This window comes from Panthera onca, chromosome D3 (genome assembly GCF_046562875.1).
Source record: "Panthera onca isolate mPanOnc1 chromosome D3, mPanOnc1 haplotype 2, whole genome shotgun sequence".
In the NCBI taxonomy this organism is placed as follows: Eukaryota; Metazoa; Chordata; class Mammalia; order Carnivora; family Felidae; genus Panthera; species Panthera onca.
Window position 1 is genome coordinate 39,168,795 of NC_138350.1, and position 18,412 is coordinate 39,187,206.

Here is an 18,412-nt window from a genome sequence, read left to right on the forward strand (position 1 = left end):
TTTGTGGTGGATGTTCTGGAAAGCACAAAAATACAAAGCATAACATCATGCAAAAACATGGTCATGTAAATTTTCTAGGGAACTCTCTTCTCACATGATGGAACTTAATGCTTGTCAGAGTACTTCTTAAGAGATCTTCGGTATCTTTGTTTCAGGCTAGCTATTGCATCTAATTGTTGTGTTTCGCTATGTTTCAGAACAGCTGAGCATTACCTACCACGAATAACATCAAGTTAAAAAAAAAACTGCAAAGTTTGGATCTTTTCCTGCCTTAGAAGCAAGAAAAATGGAAAACTGATCATCAAAGGTAAAAAGCGTGTCCTTTCTCCTTATATAACATAAGCCTACAGCTTCTTTTCCAGCTGTCTTACATAAACAATTCCCTTTATTTTGATAATATGGGATTTTTGAATTTAAATATTTCTGGCCTGTAACTCCAGACGTATTAAGAGGCTGCTGAGTTTGGTCTGTGATTTTTAAGTCCCTTGTTGATTGTACAGAATCTGGACAAGATGCGTTTCATATGTTTAATCTTCATTCCTGCTGTTAATCTAGAAAGGCAGATGAGGCAAATGTCATTTTCCTGACCGTGGACCAATATACTGTACTTTAGGCCAAGCAGGGAATGGTGAAGGTAGATGGCACAGTATCAGCTTTTAATTTGTCTTAGGGTGTTGTACAGGTTGGGACTTATCAGTACAAGGTGTTCAACGTGATCTACGTGCTCTAAGAAACACACTGGAAGCATTTGAGGCAAGGCTATGATCTCCACTCTCTTTCTGTCATTACGGAGTCTTGAGAAGGGAAAAAAGAAAGGTCTTAATGATTTACAAATCTGAAATACCACATGCATGGCATCAGATCAGAAGGGGGTTAATATTGCTGAAAGTATTAATAAGCTGTCATCTCTTGGGGGTTGCCTGCTTGAGACAACGATTTGGGTGTGGTGATTAAATGGGGAGCTCATCCCAAGGATGGGAGTTAGAGATCAGGGATCATCAATTGGGGAAGAAGCAAAGGCCAGGATAAGGAGGGAGCAGACAAGTCCTCCCTGTGGACTGCAGGAGCATGCTTCCCTGGGACCTATGGGCGTGCATGAGACCTCCCAGAATTTCTGCCTGGAGCAGGAGGTTTATCCACTGCCTTCCCCCATTGGTTGTGGATTGCTCCCAGAGGCATCGATTTTTTTCCCTTCAATGTGGGGCTGTGCTGGCACTACGTGGGGCTGGAAGACATTCAGTGGCCACTTGAGGTAGGCATTATAAAGGTGAGGAGAACCCAGGTAAAACCATCTGTCTGTGCAGCCGGGGCTGAAATCAGAGATGGACCAAAGGCCATGACGTGGGGAACCAGAGGCATCTATTATGCTTCCTTTGACTTTATTTTAAACCATAAAGTAAATCAGTTTCCTTCTAAATGAACTACATCCAGGAAGAAAATATTGTGTGTTGTAAAGACATTGAAAAGTTATATCCAAGTGTCATGGAACCAGAGTGAACTCTGTTTCAGAACTAACTTCTTCATCGATAAATTGTCTGTGTTCAGAGGGAGAGGTATATCTTGGTCCACAGGTACATTGGAGACCTTACATAACAAGATTTGAAGTATGACCCAAATGTTGTAATAGTTCAAGATAACAGCGTTTCATTATATCCGCACTTAATATTCACTGTAGATAGTGTTATGTACAAGAAGGTGTCTGGATACACAAAAATACAATTAATGTCTTCCCTGTTTGGAAACAACCTAGTTAGCAGTGTCATCATTTGTGCAGAAAGTGTGACTTAAATTATGGATGTCTGAGCATAATGTTACAAAGATAGTCAGCTGGTAGGGGCGCCTGGGTGGCTCAGTCGGTTGAGCGTCCGACTTCGGCTCAGGTCATGATCTCGCAGTCGGTGAGTTCGAGCCCCGCATCGGGCTCTGTGCTGATGGCTCAGAGCCTGGAGCCTGCTTTGGATTCTGTGTCTCCCTCTTGCTCTGACCCTCCCCCGCTCATGTTGTCTGTCTGTCTCTCTCTCTCTCTCTCTCTCTCTCTCTCTCTCTCTCTTTCTTTCTCTCTGTCAAAAATAAATAAACAAAAAACAATTTTACAAAGATAGTCAGCTGGTGATACAGATTTAACACACTAAAGTGAATCCGAATTCTTGGCAGATTTAAGTAAAGTCAGGTGAAGGCTCTGGTTGTGTTGTGACCCAGTAGATCCTATGTTCAGAGGAGGAGTGTAGTTGGTGAAATCTCTAAGGAGTTACACAAATAAACAGCAACAAACATGTAAATTGATGTGCATTAGCATGCAGATTCCTAATGAAGGAAATGAAATATGGGGAAAGAGGGGAAGGAACAGCAGAGAGATTTAGGGCAGGGGAACCAAGGAAGTAGTGGCAGATAGCAAGGCAGAAATATGAAAGGATAGACAGACTCAGTCTATGGGATGAAGAGAACCCTGTGGCATTGGAGAGAGATCTCTTAGAAAGACCCATATCCTGAGCCCAAGAAGGCAAGCTGAGTGAATGGGTACCAGGTAACTTTTGAGGCTGACAAATGCGTGAATCATCAAAGATTAAGTTGCTTGGTCTTCTCATCTGAACAATGCAGTCACCTCTCCATGGTCTCATTGGGCTCTAAAATCTTCCTAAATAAAAACTCCGATCATGTTTGTGCTTTGCTCAGAAAATACTACCTGGTTTACCGATCCATCATTGTCCAAACTTCCTACCGAACATGTAAAACCTGCCATTCGGAGTTTTCACACTGGCTTCTCATTCCTTGGCTTCCCTTACCAGTGGTCTAGACCATGGTCTAATATTGCAAATTCTGTAATTTATCAAGTCTTATGAGTGAGTGTAATGTATTTGGGCTCTCAAAGATAGATTGGTCTGGGATAAGGCCCAAGAGTTTGCATTTCTAACAGGTTCCCAGGTGATGCTGCTGGTCCAGAGGGCTCACTTTGTGCACCGTTCTGTAAAACAAACAACCCGGGCTGGCACTGCAATTCAATTACACTGCAATTCAACGCATTGCAATTCAATACATCGTAGTTTGAGTCAAAGACTGATTGCAGTAAAAGGGCTCACTTGCCAACATCGCCAATGTGGGAAGGGGTACTAGTTTAAGAACAGACTGAGTCTTCTAGTCAAATATCATCTTAATGTCATACAGTTCCCAAGAGTAAGCTTTGCGATATATTGTCAATTCCCCTTCTATGTTATAGACTTTGTAGACCTGTAAATATATGATGGATGGGAGGATGGGTGGGTAGATGGATGGGTGAGTGGATGGGTCGGTGGGTGGATGGATGGATGGGTGGATGAGTGGGTAGATACATGGATGGATGGATGAAAAGGACAGATGGGTAGGCTTGGCAGCCAAGAGTTAGTTTCAGCAAGAAACTTAATCCCTTGCAAAGAAATTGCTCTGGCATATGCCATTAGGGAAAGACTAATTTCCCTCACATGAAAACCTTCTTATTGTGTAAGACCATACTCAGTATATAAGATATTTAAGTCGGTGGAATAACTCTATATATTCAGAACCCAAGTGTTTGGCATCAGTCGTATTGTGCCCTTAATAAGCAGAGTCTTCCACAAAAGACTTTTTTGGCTATTGGACTGAGTAAAACAGGGGGCAAATGTCATTTATATCAGGGAAGATTGTACATTTTACTTTGTAAAAGAATCACTGGGCACGTGAAACCAGGAAATCACATCTTTTTAATACATTTCTTTGCAAATGTCTCTTCCTTGAGTTTAAATTTTGCAGCTGCAGCATAATTTGAGTGTTGATTCACATGTAGGACAATTGTGCTTTCTGGGTTTTGCTTTCGTGCATTCAAATGTGTTCATGTATTCATGTTGCACATTTTCTCTCTGCGTCTTTTATCTGCATACATCATCCCATGATTGGCTTGGTAAATTTATCCTACTTTTCTTGCTAAAATAACTGTTCCTGCTGGCTGTTTTCTGCCTACTCTTTAATTTATTCCAGAAATTGGGCTCGGTGCCTACTTTTAGAGCGCAGTGTGAAATGTATTCTGTATGTTTTTAAATCAAGTTCCCATATATTTTTTTTCTTCTTATGTGTCCCATACTGATGTCAGCTTTGAAACGCACCCTTGAAAAAGCCTACTAGGATTACGTATTCGCATAAATAAGAACAATAGATGATGACATGAATCTTGAAAATATATGTTTGAAGGTTTATTTCGTAATTTAAGAGTAGAAAATTCAAAATTTAGGGCATGGCATGCCTAATGTTAAGCTTAAAGGCAAAGTCATGGTTTCAACTTTGCTATTACTTTGCCGTATGTCCTTGGCTGAGTCCTTGGACCTCAATTGTACTTCCATTATAAAAAGAAAGATTTAGGATCACCGGCCCTGGGATTCATCCCAGTGTTTGATCTTGCGATGTCAGGATGCAGATCGTATGAAACGCTGCTTAAAATCCGGCACGAAAGTACAAACGAGTCAGTCAGTCAACTAATGGCACATATTTGAGAGTGAAGTTGAAGGAGCAGGGTTTTGGATACAGAAAGACCTGACTTCAAAACCTAATAACTCTCGCCTTTGTTACCAAGATGAGCTCTGCGTACCTTTGCATTTTCATCTGTGAAATAGAGGCAGTTAGTAGTACCTGCAAAGTTGCTTTCAAGATTAGACATAATCAAAAAAATATCTAGCACTTGTATGCTGAACACGCATCCATCTAAAGATCTGTGCAGGTCTCTAAGCTGGCCAGAGCCCAAACAATGGTTTCAGAGGTTAGTGAAAGATTACATTCTTCTTCTCCAATGTAACTCTGCCAGGCTAAGAAATTTTTATTTGTGACTCTGAAAAATGAACACAGTTTAGAAAATGTATCCATAGTTTAGTCAACTGAGACTGGCAATACTAATGGGAAAATTCAACAAATTTTTTGTGTGTCTAGACGGGGTACCTGGTTCTATACATTGCCAATGATTACACACAGTGAGCAAGCCCCTTGTTATCAAGAGCAACCCCTTCAGGGTCAAAGCATGAACTTTGTACAAGCTGGATTCTGACTCTTGTTATCTGGCCACACTTTGGGCAGAAATTAAAATAAAGATCCTTCAAGGATACAGGTGTGCTGTTTCAAAGGGGCACATGCACCCCATGTTTATAGAAGCACTATCAACAATAGCCAAAGTATGGAAAGAGCCCAAATGTCCGTCGATGGATGAATGGATAAAGAAGATGTGGTATGTATGTACAATGGACTATTACTCGGCAATCAAAAAGAATGAAATCTTGCCATTTGCAACAACGTGGATGGAATAGACTTTTTTATGCTAAGTGAAATTAGTCAGAGAAAGACACATATCCTATGACTTGACTCATGTGGAATTAAAGGTACAAAACAGATGAATATAAGGGAAGGGAAACAAAACTAGGATAAAATTAGGGAGGGGGACAAAACATAACAGACTCTTAAATATAGAGAACAAACTGAGGGTTGCTGGAGGGGTTGTGGGTGGAGGAATGAGCTAAGTGGGCAAGGGTCATTAAGGGGGTCACTTGTTGGGATGAGCACTGGGTGTTATATGTAGGGAATGACTCACCAGATTCTACTCCTGAAATCAGTATTACACTATATGCTAACTAACTGGGATGCAAATTTAAAAAAATTAATTAAAAAAAAAGGAGATTGGCTGCCAAATTGCCCAGCCACAATACTTGTATGTTTTTAATATCATGCAGAATTAAAATTCAAGAACTATGAAAAAACAGTAAAGATCCTTCAAGACCCAGGTTTAGCCTGAATAAATGTTCGTCCACTCTTGATTTATATCTGACTCCAGCAAGTTAAAAGGTATTCCTTTTTTGTATTTTTCTTTCTTATCCTGTATAGAAGAATTTTGATAGCCTATTTGTCTGATGCAGCCTTTTACCCAGAGGCGAAAGGAATCAAATTTTGGTCAATAGATGATTAATTTACTATAGGATTCATGCAAATAATAAATATTTTTTGGTTCTTTTTAAAGTGTTTTTGAGGTTGAATTGTCATTTGGATATTGATGAACCTTAGTGCTTTCTCAGGAGCAATTCAGATCTGCCTACTTAATAGGAGTAGATCAATAAAGTTTTGGTAGAATATTTCATCAATCTTAGCAGAAGACCTAAACCTATTGCTTTTTTTTTCCCCCTCTATTTCTATATTCTGTAATGTCCATGCAAGCTAATACATTTTGAGATAAATCTTACTTTTTACTTTTGTATTCTTGTCATATCGGAAATAATTGAGGAGCTATGAACTCCTGGTGCTGTTTGAGTATTTTTGATTATTTCAGACATCTGTAAGGTAACGAAAATCTAATTGTGGAATGTTGTGTTTATTTGCCATGTCTTAGAGACCTATCACAGTCAAGATGAAAGTCATCATACTGATGAGGCTGTTTCAAGCCCTGGGAGAGAGGGAGAGGGGGAGGGGGGAGAGGGGGAGAGGGGGAGAGGGGGAGAGGAACAAAAGGAGGGAGGGAGGGAGGGGAAGAGGGGGAGAGAGAGAAAGACACACACAGTGGGTAGCAGTGGTTGTGATGGTGGTGATACTCCGCTCCTTACAGAGTAGCATCATTATGTATGGCTATAGCTAGTTAATTAATATATTTTATGTATTTAATATTAATATGTAAATGTATGGTATTGTTAATAATTACTATAATTTATTTCTGTACAGACCGATTATTACTGAAGGCACTTTTAATGAAAGGATCTATTAAGTACTCTATGAAAGAAACCTAAATATACTTTGCTGTATGATAGAATGACTTCTTTATAAGTAGAGTGGAACGGAGTTTACCACAATTCACGTATTTTAGTATGTGTTGACACTGTAAGAAAACCCAAAGGCAATATTTACTATGCCGTAAAATGATACAGCTTGACAAGAATTACTTGAAAAGAAAAAGAAAAAAAGAGGGAAGGCATGTTGGCTGAGCTTACTTGATTCTTGTTCTGTTAACATCATACGCTACAAATTTTCACCTTCAGTATCTGATTTATTTAATAGCTAAGTTTAGGGAAAAGATAATACCATTTGAAACAACACTGAGATACTTTTATCCTCCTATACAATCTGGGAATTGTAACTCAAATTAGGTACAGATCTGAGAAAATAATCATGATGGTGATACACACTGCCTATCTCTCTAGCAACTCAAATATTTGAGGGCACCCTTGGTATTTCTTTGTGATTAGAAACGTAATAGCGAACATATATTCAATACTTGGGTATGTGCCAGTGGAGGGGAGGCATAATTTTATCTCCTCCCTCTGAGGGTCTTCCACTGGGTCTGAGAATTAAATCGACACAAAATGGACTAACAAGAGAAAAGCACTCAAATTTACTTAATGTCAGTTTAATGTGACCTGGAGCCTTCATAAGGAAATGAAGAGCCAAAGAAGGGGCAGGACCTCAATGCCTTCACAGTAGGCTGAACAAAGAGAGGCAATTGTGGAAACACAACTAGACCACACAGGGAGGTAAGAGGAAGGGAAGAGGTACTTTAACAAGGTCTGTTGGCACGGAATTCTTTCTGCCCCCACTCCCTGCTTTGGTGATGAGAATGTTTCTGCTGGTACAGGAAGGACATCTTTCACTTGGGAGTTGGGTCTTGTGCGTTTAGGAAGCAGAGAGGAGGCCAGAATGCAGAATGCTCTTCTTGTACCTGGTTTTCCAAGTGCCTTTGGCTCAAAGTGATCCTTATGCCGAGGTGGCATGTTTAAGAGCAGCATATCCTGGTCCCTTCCCCAGGCATTGTCTTAAGCACCTTACCTGAGTCACCTCACTTAATCCTTACTACAACCCTCTGAGAAAATTGCACACAACCACAGGAAGGAATCGACAGATCCAGCACCATAGTAACTGATTTCAGGCTGTTTTTCTCAATGATAGACAAAGCTCACGGAAGATTCACCGGAGAGGGTGTGGTGTTCCCACATCCTGTCTATCATGTAGAGGATAGGAACACCACACGAAGTCCCATTTCGTGGTCATATACAGGCTTCTTCATTTAACAGTTGCAGAATACCAGGTCTTCTCATCTGCATGTATCACATTTAAAAATCGTGTACTAGGCCATCAAGCAAGTCTCAAATGTACTCTCCATTTCACAGATGAAGAAACTGAGATCTAGAGAAACTAAACCACCCAGCAGAGAACACGGAGCCAGTCTGCAGCCGTGCAGGGCACAGACCCAGCCTGCCATCCGAGCCACTCCACGTGTAGCATTCTCTGTCCATGTTGGTTGTCATGTAGGTGGAAGGCAAGGAGCTGGTCTTCAGGAGATAATTTAGTGTATCAGGAGAAGAGAGGTAGAGAGTAAACCCAATTCATCATGCAATGTTTTGAAGTAAGGATGTTGTCAATTTGAGATTAACCAATTAGAGCTTTATGCCACCCGTGAAGCTAGACTCACAAGAAAACAATCCAAACCGTACGTTAAAAGTGGACTCAAACAGTTGCAGAATGTTCAAATAGCAAAAGCGAAGCACAAATGGCACAATTTGAGCTGCTATCTGAAATTAATTTTTTCGTGGCTCGGATCGGGTTTAGGGCCCATGTGTTAAATGCGAGGACATGCACTGATGTCCTCATGGTCCCATCAAACCTACTGCAAACTCATGTCACTACCCCGCCCCCTTCTCTGCAGGGCACACATTTCAAAACCCTCGGTGGATGCACGAACCACACATGGTACCGAATCCTGCCTACACTGGTTTTTTTTCCTAAACGTACACACCTCTGATAGAGTTTCATTTATAAATTAGGCACAGTAAGAGATGAACAACAATAGCTACTAATAGAATAGAGCAACCACAACGTCGGTTATGTGAATGTGTCTCTCTCTGTCAAAATACCTTACTGTACTGTACTCACCCCTCTTCTCATGATGCTGGGAGAGGATGCAATGCCTATGTGATGAGATGAAGTCAGGTGACTGACCGTAGGCGTTGGGGCAGAGCATTAGGCTACTATTGACCTTCTGACAGGAGGGCGGAAGGAGGATCATCTGCTTCTAGACCACAGTTGACCATGGGTAACTGAAACCGGGGAAAGCGAAACTGTGGATAAAGGGGACTCCTATATTTCCCAAACTGAACTCATACGCCCCCTCCCAGCTGCTCCTCCCTCCCCTGCTGTTCTCCATCCCCATCTATGTCGCCACTACCCACACGCCCGCCCGACTGCTTAACTTAGAAACCCGGGAGTCATCTATGAAATCTCTTTGCCCCCCACCTTTGGTAAATTTCAATGAATCCGTTGAATGAAATTCATATTCCCCATCTAATATTTTAATGCCCAAGGAGTCCATAGGGTTGGGGTCAGAGAGAATGTGGAGATGAGACTTTATGCTGTTCTGATGGTTTCTAATGTGTTTTGGTTTCTGCCCACGCTATTCAGTTCTCCTGTTTGGTTTGGGTTTGGGTTTGGGTTTTTTTCTTTTTTTTGGTTTTGGTTTTGGTTTTGGTTTTGTTGTTGTTGTTGTCATTGTTTGTTTTGGGGTTTTGGTTTTTTGGGTTTTTTGGGGTTTTTTTTTTTTGTTTTGTTTTGTTTTGCATTTTCTTGTTAGTGGTGGTATTGCTGTTGAGTATAAAATATGTTCATGGAAGATCTACTACAGAACAGCAGAGATCTTCTCTTCTCTCCATAAAGTATCGTGTATGTTGACAAATACAGAGCATTGCCTTTGGTACACACACACTCTCAGCAATACTGCCCTCTTTAATTACATCCCCTGGGGGAAAAATCAGTTTCCTGGCAAGGCAGCTTTCCTAATCAGAGACTTCCTGGGTCTTAAGTAATAAGAAACTCAAATGTTTCAAACTGACACTTAAACTGAGGCTTAATTGGGCATGTATTTTTATCTCCTTTGGGGATCAAGAAACTCTAAATGTTACATATTTAGACAATATTTCATGAGGGACACAAGGAAGGTTTCATGCATTTTGATCCTTTCTTTATTTAAGAAAGTTACTGGTAAATAATGTATGCATTGGTAGTAAAAGCTTGAATAATTTATCTCTTCCTTGACTTTCAAATTACCGCTTTCCAGATAATTGTATTATCATGATTTTTCACTTGAATGTGTTTGTAGGTAGGGAAAATTTTGCATTGTTAGAATACCAAGGAAGAAGCCCTGGGCAGGTAAACTGGAGGTGAGTTTCAATAGGATTTCAAGGGTAAAATGAAACCTGTCCCCTCAACCAACCTTGCACCTCAGGGAGAGAGTTAACAAAAAAAGAGAAGAATTATGGACTAAACTTCAGGAAAGCCCTTCATAAATTTAGTGGGCAGGAGAGCAAGGAGGAATTCGCCAGGAAATTCAAAGAAAACCAGAGCTGAGCAATAGTTAAATGGTAAAAAAACAGATTTGATTCAGGACTGTTGCAATAGGAACAAGAGACCCCATTAGAGAACGAGGTTTAATTCCAATGACACCACAGATAGGTAGGGATTTCTAGACCAAATGTGGAGCAGGGGTCAGAGGATGAAAATGACTAAGGGGAAATTTCAGGCATTAGAGAGGATTCTGGTTAGTTAGACCTGACACGACTCTTGCTAAAGGCCGGCCACGGTGATCAATATCAAGACGGGAGAGTGAAAAATTTGATCAGATACTGAGGGGGGTGACCAGTGACGAGGGTGGAAGGTTCTCCCTAAGTTGATTTAAAGATTCTTGCTACAACTAGGCAACGCAAGCCTGACAAGGACAGACACTGAGCCTGAGTGGAGACCCAGAGGAGCCTCAGAAGTGTTAGAACATCTTTGTCAGAAGGATGCATACACAGCCAGGACAGAGATGGCTTTTATCATGAAGGCTGAAAAGAAAGTTCCAGGATTCAGACTAGCACATTTAATTAACAAAGTCCCATCGTAATCTTAAATCCAGCAATTCCTTTCGCTTCTGGCATCTGTCTGAAAAGCTTTTATGATTATAATTGGCGAAATTACAAATCGAGTCGCCCCATCTCACTTACCTGACTTCTCCATCTTTTACAAATAGAACCAACGTTATACCTCAGGGTCAAAATCTTGGGGTCATCTTTGGCATCTGCCCTCATCCCATTCCCCCCCCGCTGCTGCAGCCCCTCCCCAGGTCTGGTGGGGTTTTTTTTTTTTTTCCCCTGGTGCCTTCAGATCTTCCCCTTCCCGGCATCCTCTTCACCACCCTGGGTCAGACCCTCACTGCCTCCCACCCCAGTGGCTGCAGTAGGATCCCTACTAACCTCCCTGAAATACCATTTCTGGCATATTTTTAATAATTAGTGTTTGCCAAGTCCTTATGGACCAGACACGATGCTAAGTGTGCCATTTCATTTAATTCCTGTAATCAGTTTTAAGCAGTAGGTTTTATTATTCCTACTTAGCAAATGAGAAAATTAATCTCTAGAGAGTTTGCATAACTCACCTAAGGTCGCAGCAATTAAGCAGAAAATCTGACTCCAAAACCTGAGCCCTTAACCATTGTCGCGAAGCACCTCGTGTGGCCATGTGTGAAAGGAAAGCTGGTGACTCCAGGAGATAGAGCAGATACAAACAGGTGAGCTGCAGACTGGGAAAGATCCCCCTGGTCTCACCCAGTGGACAAAAGCTTATTCAAGGTTTTTAAGCAGGGGATCGGGAGAAACACGTTTAGATGGTGAAAGGATTAGAGTGATTCACATTTGGGGAGTGAATCTCTGGCTGTCATGAGCCCTGGCCACATAGCACGTGCTGTCTTCTCTGCAAGGGATCTTCTTACTGACGTTCTCTGCTTCACAAATGTCCTTCTAGACATCCCTCCAAGGTCACCATCCTGGAGGCGGATTGTATCTCTCTTCTAGCCTCTACCCAAAGCACATAGACTGTCAGGAGCCTGTCATGCTGCAGACTGTTGTGCAGTGATTAACATTTGATCGTCACAATCTGCTTGAGATGTTTCCACCCCGATTTCAAAGATAAAGAAAATAAGGCCAATGGATTTCATATGACCTCTCTTCCTAGGTTGTATCTGAATCATCTTTGTGTTACCAATGCTTGGTACCTAGTAAATGCCCAACAGATGGGTAGGGGGCACTTCAATTACCTTTATCTGGGTGTATATTTTATTAAAAATATTTAAAACTCCCAGATAACGGGAATTCGCTTTCCCATGTTTTTGTGTTGCTCATAACAACCTAGCAAAGTGTTTTGCGCAGAGCAAATAAACGTACTTCATTTATTTATCTTAAAAGGTCTTCATTTTACGTTTGATTTTGTATGCAACACACTTTAGAGCAGGGTTTTAAGTGAGTTCTCTTTCGCCAGAAATTAGTATAATGCCAGGTTCTCTTGGAAGGCTGTTTCTGCCTAGAATTAAATGATGTTTATATACTAGGTAACTAACTATTGTGCCTGGTAGAATGAAAATAGAGATGGAAGTATTACCAACTCGTATCGAAACTTGACTATTTAACGGGCAGTATGCCATCCATTTCACACATAAAATGTTGTTTTCTCCTCATAATAACCAATGGAGTAGGTATTAATTGTTTTTAATGTTTATTTATCTTTGAGAGAGAGAGAGACAGTGTGAGCGGGGAAGGGGAAAAAAGAGAGGGAGGCACAGAATCCGAAGCAGGCTCCAGGCTCTGAGTTGTCAGCACAGAGCCCGATGTAGGGCTCAAGCTCACAGACCATGAGATCATGACCTGAGCTGAAGTCGGACGCTTAACCGACTGAGCCACCCAGGCGCCCCAAGTATTATTTTTATCCTCACTTTATCAATGAGAAGGAAGGCACAGAAAGTTAATTTCCCCACGGTCACACAGCTAGTAAGTGGCAGGCTGGAATTTGAACCCAGGAACCATGGCTCAGAGTCTATATCCATTCACTCACTTAATAAGTGTATTTATACCCTAGTATACAAGTCTTGATTTTAGGTTCTCCTAGATGGTCGGTGAATGTTTACTTGACTGTATGAGGTCTAGGCAAGGGTATTCACTGACTCATGTGTAAAAGAATTATTTTTTAGTGGTGGATGACTCATTTCAATGAAAAAATTATTTGCCTAAAGCATCCATTTTTAGTTTTCACATTTTACATGCTGTACCAATTCATCCTCAATTAAAATAAAGCAATTGCAAAGTGACTAGGAAATAGTCAATTATTGTTCAAGCTGCCAAGCTTCAGGAATCAGCATCCCAGAATTTGCAAAAATGTTAAGCCAGGAAAAAGAAGTCATAAAACACCATTTCAACTGCTTTTGAAACTCTGTCCGATATTGGTAATTGTATTATAATTTGAATTTTGGAATCGTAGAATTTTAGAGTTGGATGGGAACTTTGAGATCATCTGTGCCAAGTTGCTGCTTAATGCCAGAAGTGTTCACACGCATTTGAGAAAAAAAGGCATTTGATAAATGTTCCTCTAACATTTGTGTAGAGTCGATGGAAGCCGTGCGTGGAATTTTTTACTCTATTATATAACTTTGTGCCTTTGGCTATTAAAACGTTACAATATTTAGCCAATCCAGTCCAGCAGGGGCTTTTAGGACTCTTTCCTGGGTCTTTCCCATGCCTACATCTGGCCCTTTGAGAAAAAAAACTTGCCAACCTCTGCTCTAATGTTGCAGCTCTTTGTTTTGTTTTTAAATCTTATTATTTCCCATTTCATCCATCATGTGGAATAAAATGATTGACAGAGTGAACAACATAAACACAAAGAGCCTACGCGTGGTTTGACTTTCTTTCCATTATGTCTCATGAGTAATTGTTCTTTCTCTCTCCCTCTGCTATTTCCACCCACTCCCCACCCCCTCCTCCCTCTCTCACACATGCACTTCATTCCTGAAGCTTATACACTGGGCACAATAATGGTCTTTCTTTTTGGTGACATTCAGTCTGGACGTCATCCGTTGCCCTAGGATACAAATGACATCGTCACATGACATATTTTGAAAAAGACATAGTAATGCTGTTTATGATCATTTAAAGATAGAATTTATTGGTATCACGTGCGTATATGACTATGATGTTTTTAATAGAATTGGATGTGAGTGGTTGATTTTTCAGCAAATCCTTTCGCATGCTGCCCCTGCCCTCTTGCTGTCCTTTCTCATGACCCCTCCCCCCTGGCTACCTCTTCATCAACCTCATCAACCAAGGCAGACAGTTTTCTTACAGGTTTTGCAAAAGGCCACCTTCTCACTACTCCTTGTGCCCACCCTCTGGTCTTTTTCCTGCTTCCAGAGTCCTCCCCGAGGTCTTTGTTAACATGTCATCTCAGAGTAGCCTTCTGACGCCCTTTAATGACTACCTCAGCACCTTTTGTGTGGCATACATGACATTCATCCCAATACGCAGTTTTCTCATGGTCTACATTTGGATTCTACGTGTCCACGTGTGTCTGCGTATGTCTGGGTGCCTGTGGGGCACTACCAGCCCTCTCTACTGGAACGTAAACTTCACAACGTCAAGGACTCAATAACACAACGTCATTGGGATTTTTACTCGATTTTGCTGATGCCATTTTTTGCATTTGTTACCAATAGATGACTTATCACTAAATAGTCATTATTCCGGGTACAGCGTACATATATCCCCTTTCTTCTTTGCTAACGGTGGTGTGGATGTATTTGTGTCAGTGATGCCTCTGGAATTTATGTATTCAGAAAATTTGGGAAATAGGAAATAGTCATCTGTCTATATAACTGAAAACCTTTTTTAGATTACATAGAACTTCAAGAACAGCCTGAAAAACCAACAGGAAGGGAAGGTATTTAATGTTTTTGTAATGAAATTGACTCAAATAATTTATGTCACAGTGTTCAAGAAGGTTTGCTTATGGTAGAAAGGCAGTCAAATGACTGTGTGATTAAACTTTTCTAAGAAAACAGGGTGAGGCATCAGTTTAGCATACTCTGGACAGTGCCTACAATGTCCTGTTCAGATATGTAATAAATAGTTGAGGATAGCACCGATTATGCTGTATCACTCATTGTTGGACATAATTGTTTACCTTGCAGTTAAAACTCTTAGGAATATTACTTTACAGATTCTTGCATCATTCCTTCCTATCACTATTTCAGAAAGAGGAGATTATTTGCCTTAAGAATCACACCTGTTGATGGAATTGCTCTAGACTGAGTCCAATAGTCCTAATGCTGCTAAGAAAGTCTTTGCCAAAGTTGGCAGTGGGTGGAGTGGTCAAAGGCAATTTAAAAGAGTCTATAATTTCCCATCTATCCTTTCTTACCTTCCTGTAAGCCAGGTGTCTCAAGGAAGGCTGCAGTGTTGTTCCTGGTCATGGAGAACTGCATCTTTGAGAGTACAGACTGGCCTCTGAGAATGATGGACCAGTCTACCTGAAAACTCTCACTCTAGGAAGCACCCCTATGTCCCACCCTCTTTTTCACGATTGGGGAAAAGTAGGAGAGTTGTACAGTGTTGCCTAACAGGATTTTTATAGATCATATAAGGGACAAAACGCTAGATCTTACTTACCATAAATGGCCCTCCTCCTTATGGCCGCATGCTTGCCCAACCCATAACATATGTCTGTAATATTCTAATCTAGATTGGAAATTACAAGGTCTCCATGGGTTCCTCTTAAACCTACAGACACTTTAAAGGCTCTTTTTAAATTAAAGCATAATTGGCCTACAGTGTTATATAAGTTTCATGTATGCATCATAGTGATCCGATGTCTTTATACACTAAAAAATGGTCCCCACAGTAAGTCCAGTTACTACCATACAAAATTATTACAATATCATTGACTGTATTCTCGATGCTTTACTTTCCATCACCATGACTTACTTATTTTTATGCCTGAAATTTTGTAGCTCTTATTTGCTTCACCTGAACTTAGATTTTTCTCACTCTCCCCAACTCCTCCTCCTTCTGGTAACCATTTATTTCCTGTGTCTATGAATATGTTTCTGTTTTGTTCTGTTTGTCCATTTGTTCTGTTATATTCCACATACAAATGAAATCGTGGTATTTGTCTTTCTCTATATATTTCATTTAGCTTAATACCCTGTAAATCTATCCATGTTGTTCTAAATGCACGATTTTATTCTTTTTTTTATGGCAGAGTAATATAACATTGTGCGTGTGTGCACACGTGTGTGTGTGTGTGTGTGTGCGTGTGTGTGTGTGCGAATACCACATCTTTTCTTATCCATTCATTTATCAGTGAACATTAAGGTTGTTTTTGTATTTTGGCTATTGTAAATGTTGCAATGAACATATGGGCACATGTATCTTTTCAAATTGGGGTTTTTATTTTCTTTAATTAAATACTCAAAAGTGGAATTGCTGAATTGTATGGTAATTAGTGGCTATGCCAGTTTACATTCCCACCAATAGTGCATGAGGGCTCCATTTTTTCCACATCCCAGCCAAAATTTGTTTTTTGTTTTGGTTTGGTTTGTTTTGTTTTTTGTCTTTTTTTATCATAGTCAATCTGACTGGTGTGAGGTGCTATCTCATTGTGGTTTTGATTTGTATTTCCCTGATGATGAGTGATGTTGAGCATGTTTTCATGTGTCTGTTGGCCATCTGGATGTCCTTTCTTCATATCCTCTACTTATTTTTTAATCCGATTATTTTTAAATTGAATTATGTGAGGGGATTTTATTAATATTAACTTGTTGGATATCTAATTTTCAGTTTTCTCCTTTTATTCATTAGGTTGCATTTTCATTTTGTTGGTTTCCTGTGCTATGCAAAAAACTTTTCAGCTTGACGTAATCCCATTTGTTTATTTTAGCCATTGCTTTTTATTGCCGTTCCTTAGGAGTCTGGTCCAAAAATACACTGCTAAGATCTGTTCCAAAAAATTTACAATTTATGTTTTCTTCCAGGAGTTTTATGGCTCCAGGTAGTTTCAAGCCTTTAGTACCTTTTGAATTAATTTTTATATATGACATAAGAATATAGTCCAGTTTCATTATTTTGCATGTAGCTGTTCAGTTTTCCCAGTACCATTTATGGAAGAGACTATAATTTCCTTACTGAATATTCTCGCCTCCTTTGTCATAGACTAACTGATCACATGTGTGTGGGTTTATTTCTACACTTTCTATTTTAGTCCATTAATCTGCGTGTCCGTTTTTATCCCAGTACCATACTGTTTTGATAACTATACCTTTGTAATATAGTTTGAAACCAGAGCCCATGATACCTACAGCTTTGTTCTTCTTTTTTAAGATTGCTTTGGCCTTTGGGGATATTTTGTGGTTCCACACAAGTTTTAGGATCCTTTATTCTAATTCTGCGAAAAATGTCATTGGTATTTTTTTAACGTATGTTTATTTTTGAGAGAGAGAGAGAGTACAAATGGGGGAAAGGCAGAGAGAGAGGGAAACAGAGGATCCAAAGCAGGCTGTGTGCTTACAGCAGACAGCCTGATGTGGGGCTCGAGCTCACAAACCCTGAGATCATGACCTGAGCCAAAGTCAGATGCTTAACTGACTAAACCATCCAGGTGCCCCAGTCGTTGGTATTTTTGATGGGTATTACACTGAATATGTAGATTGCTTTGGGTAATATGGTCATTTTAACAATACTGATTCTTCCAATCCATGAGCATGGAATATCTTTCCATTTATTTGTGTCATCTTTGATTTGTTTCATCATTGTCATATAATTTTCTTTTATTTTTCTTGCCTACCTGCTCTGAGTAGGATTTGCATTACTATGTTGAATAAAAGAGAGGATATAGTGAGCATCCTTGTCTTGTTCCTGACCTTAGAGGAAAGCTTTTAGTTTTTCCCCATTGAGTATGATGTTAGCTGTGTCTTCATCATATATGGTTGTTATTGTGTCGAGGTATGCTTCTTCTATACCCACTTTGTTGAAAGTTTTTATCATAAAATATGTTGAATTTTATCAAGGCTCTTCTTTCTTCATGTCCAAATATCATTTAGTATTTCTTTCTTCGGAACTTATCAAAGAAGCATTTTTATTCTTGTGCTGCATGCAATGACTAGTAATATAGCCATTACATTTCTCTAGCTGTTCTAATGTGATTTTATTAATTAGGTTTGTATAGCACAGTTGTGCTAACGGATGCTTTTTAGGCACAAACGGCTCTTCCCTATCCCTCTCCTACCATGCCAAATAAAAACTTCTCTTGACTCTATAGGTTCTTCAATTGTTATAAATTTATGCATAATTATTCTAGAATACTGAACAGAAACTGTAGATGGAAAATTTGCAAGCATTTTGGAAAATTGTAAGTAAAATAAATTAATCTCCAGTTTTACCCACCACTTAGCAATCCACGTAGACCATTTGAGAACCATAATCTTTCATAGCCCAAAATGTCATAATGAAAGTCAAGAGATCATACATTCGTTTCTAGTTTAATCATTGATTTCGTTTGACCTTGGGCATCTATTTTACTCCCCGTCGTAGTAAATGTGTGG

The 18,412-nt window shown here is 40.0% G+C and overlaps 1 protein-coding gene across 4 annotated transcripts in view; it reads left to right on the forward strand.

Moving 5' to 3' along the window:
• Nucleotides 1–18,412, forward strand: part of DLGAP1 (DLG associated protein 1) — an 892,830-nt gene that overhangs the window by 294,257 nt on the left and 580,161 nt on the right. For all 4 annotated transcript variants that reach the window (XM_060613343.3, XM_060613345.3, XM_060613340.3 and 1 more), the window contains exon 3: nt 198–307. The gene's annotated coding sequence lies outside the window, so the exon portion shown is untranslated. The remainder of the gene's footprint in view (nt 1–197; nt 308–18,412) is intronic.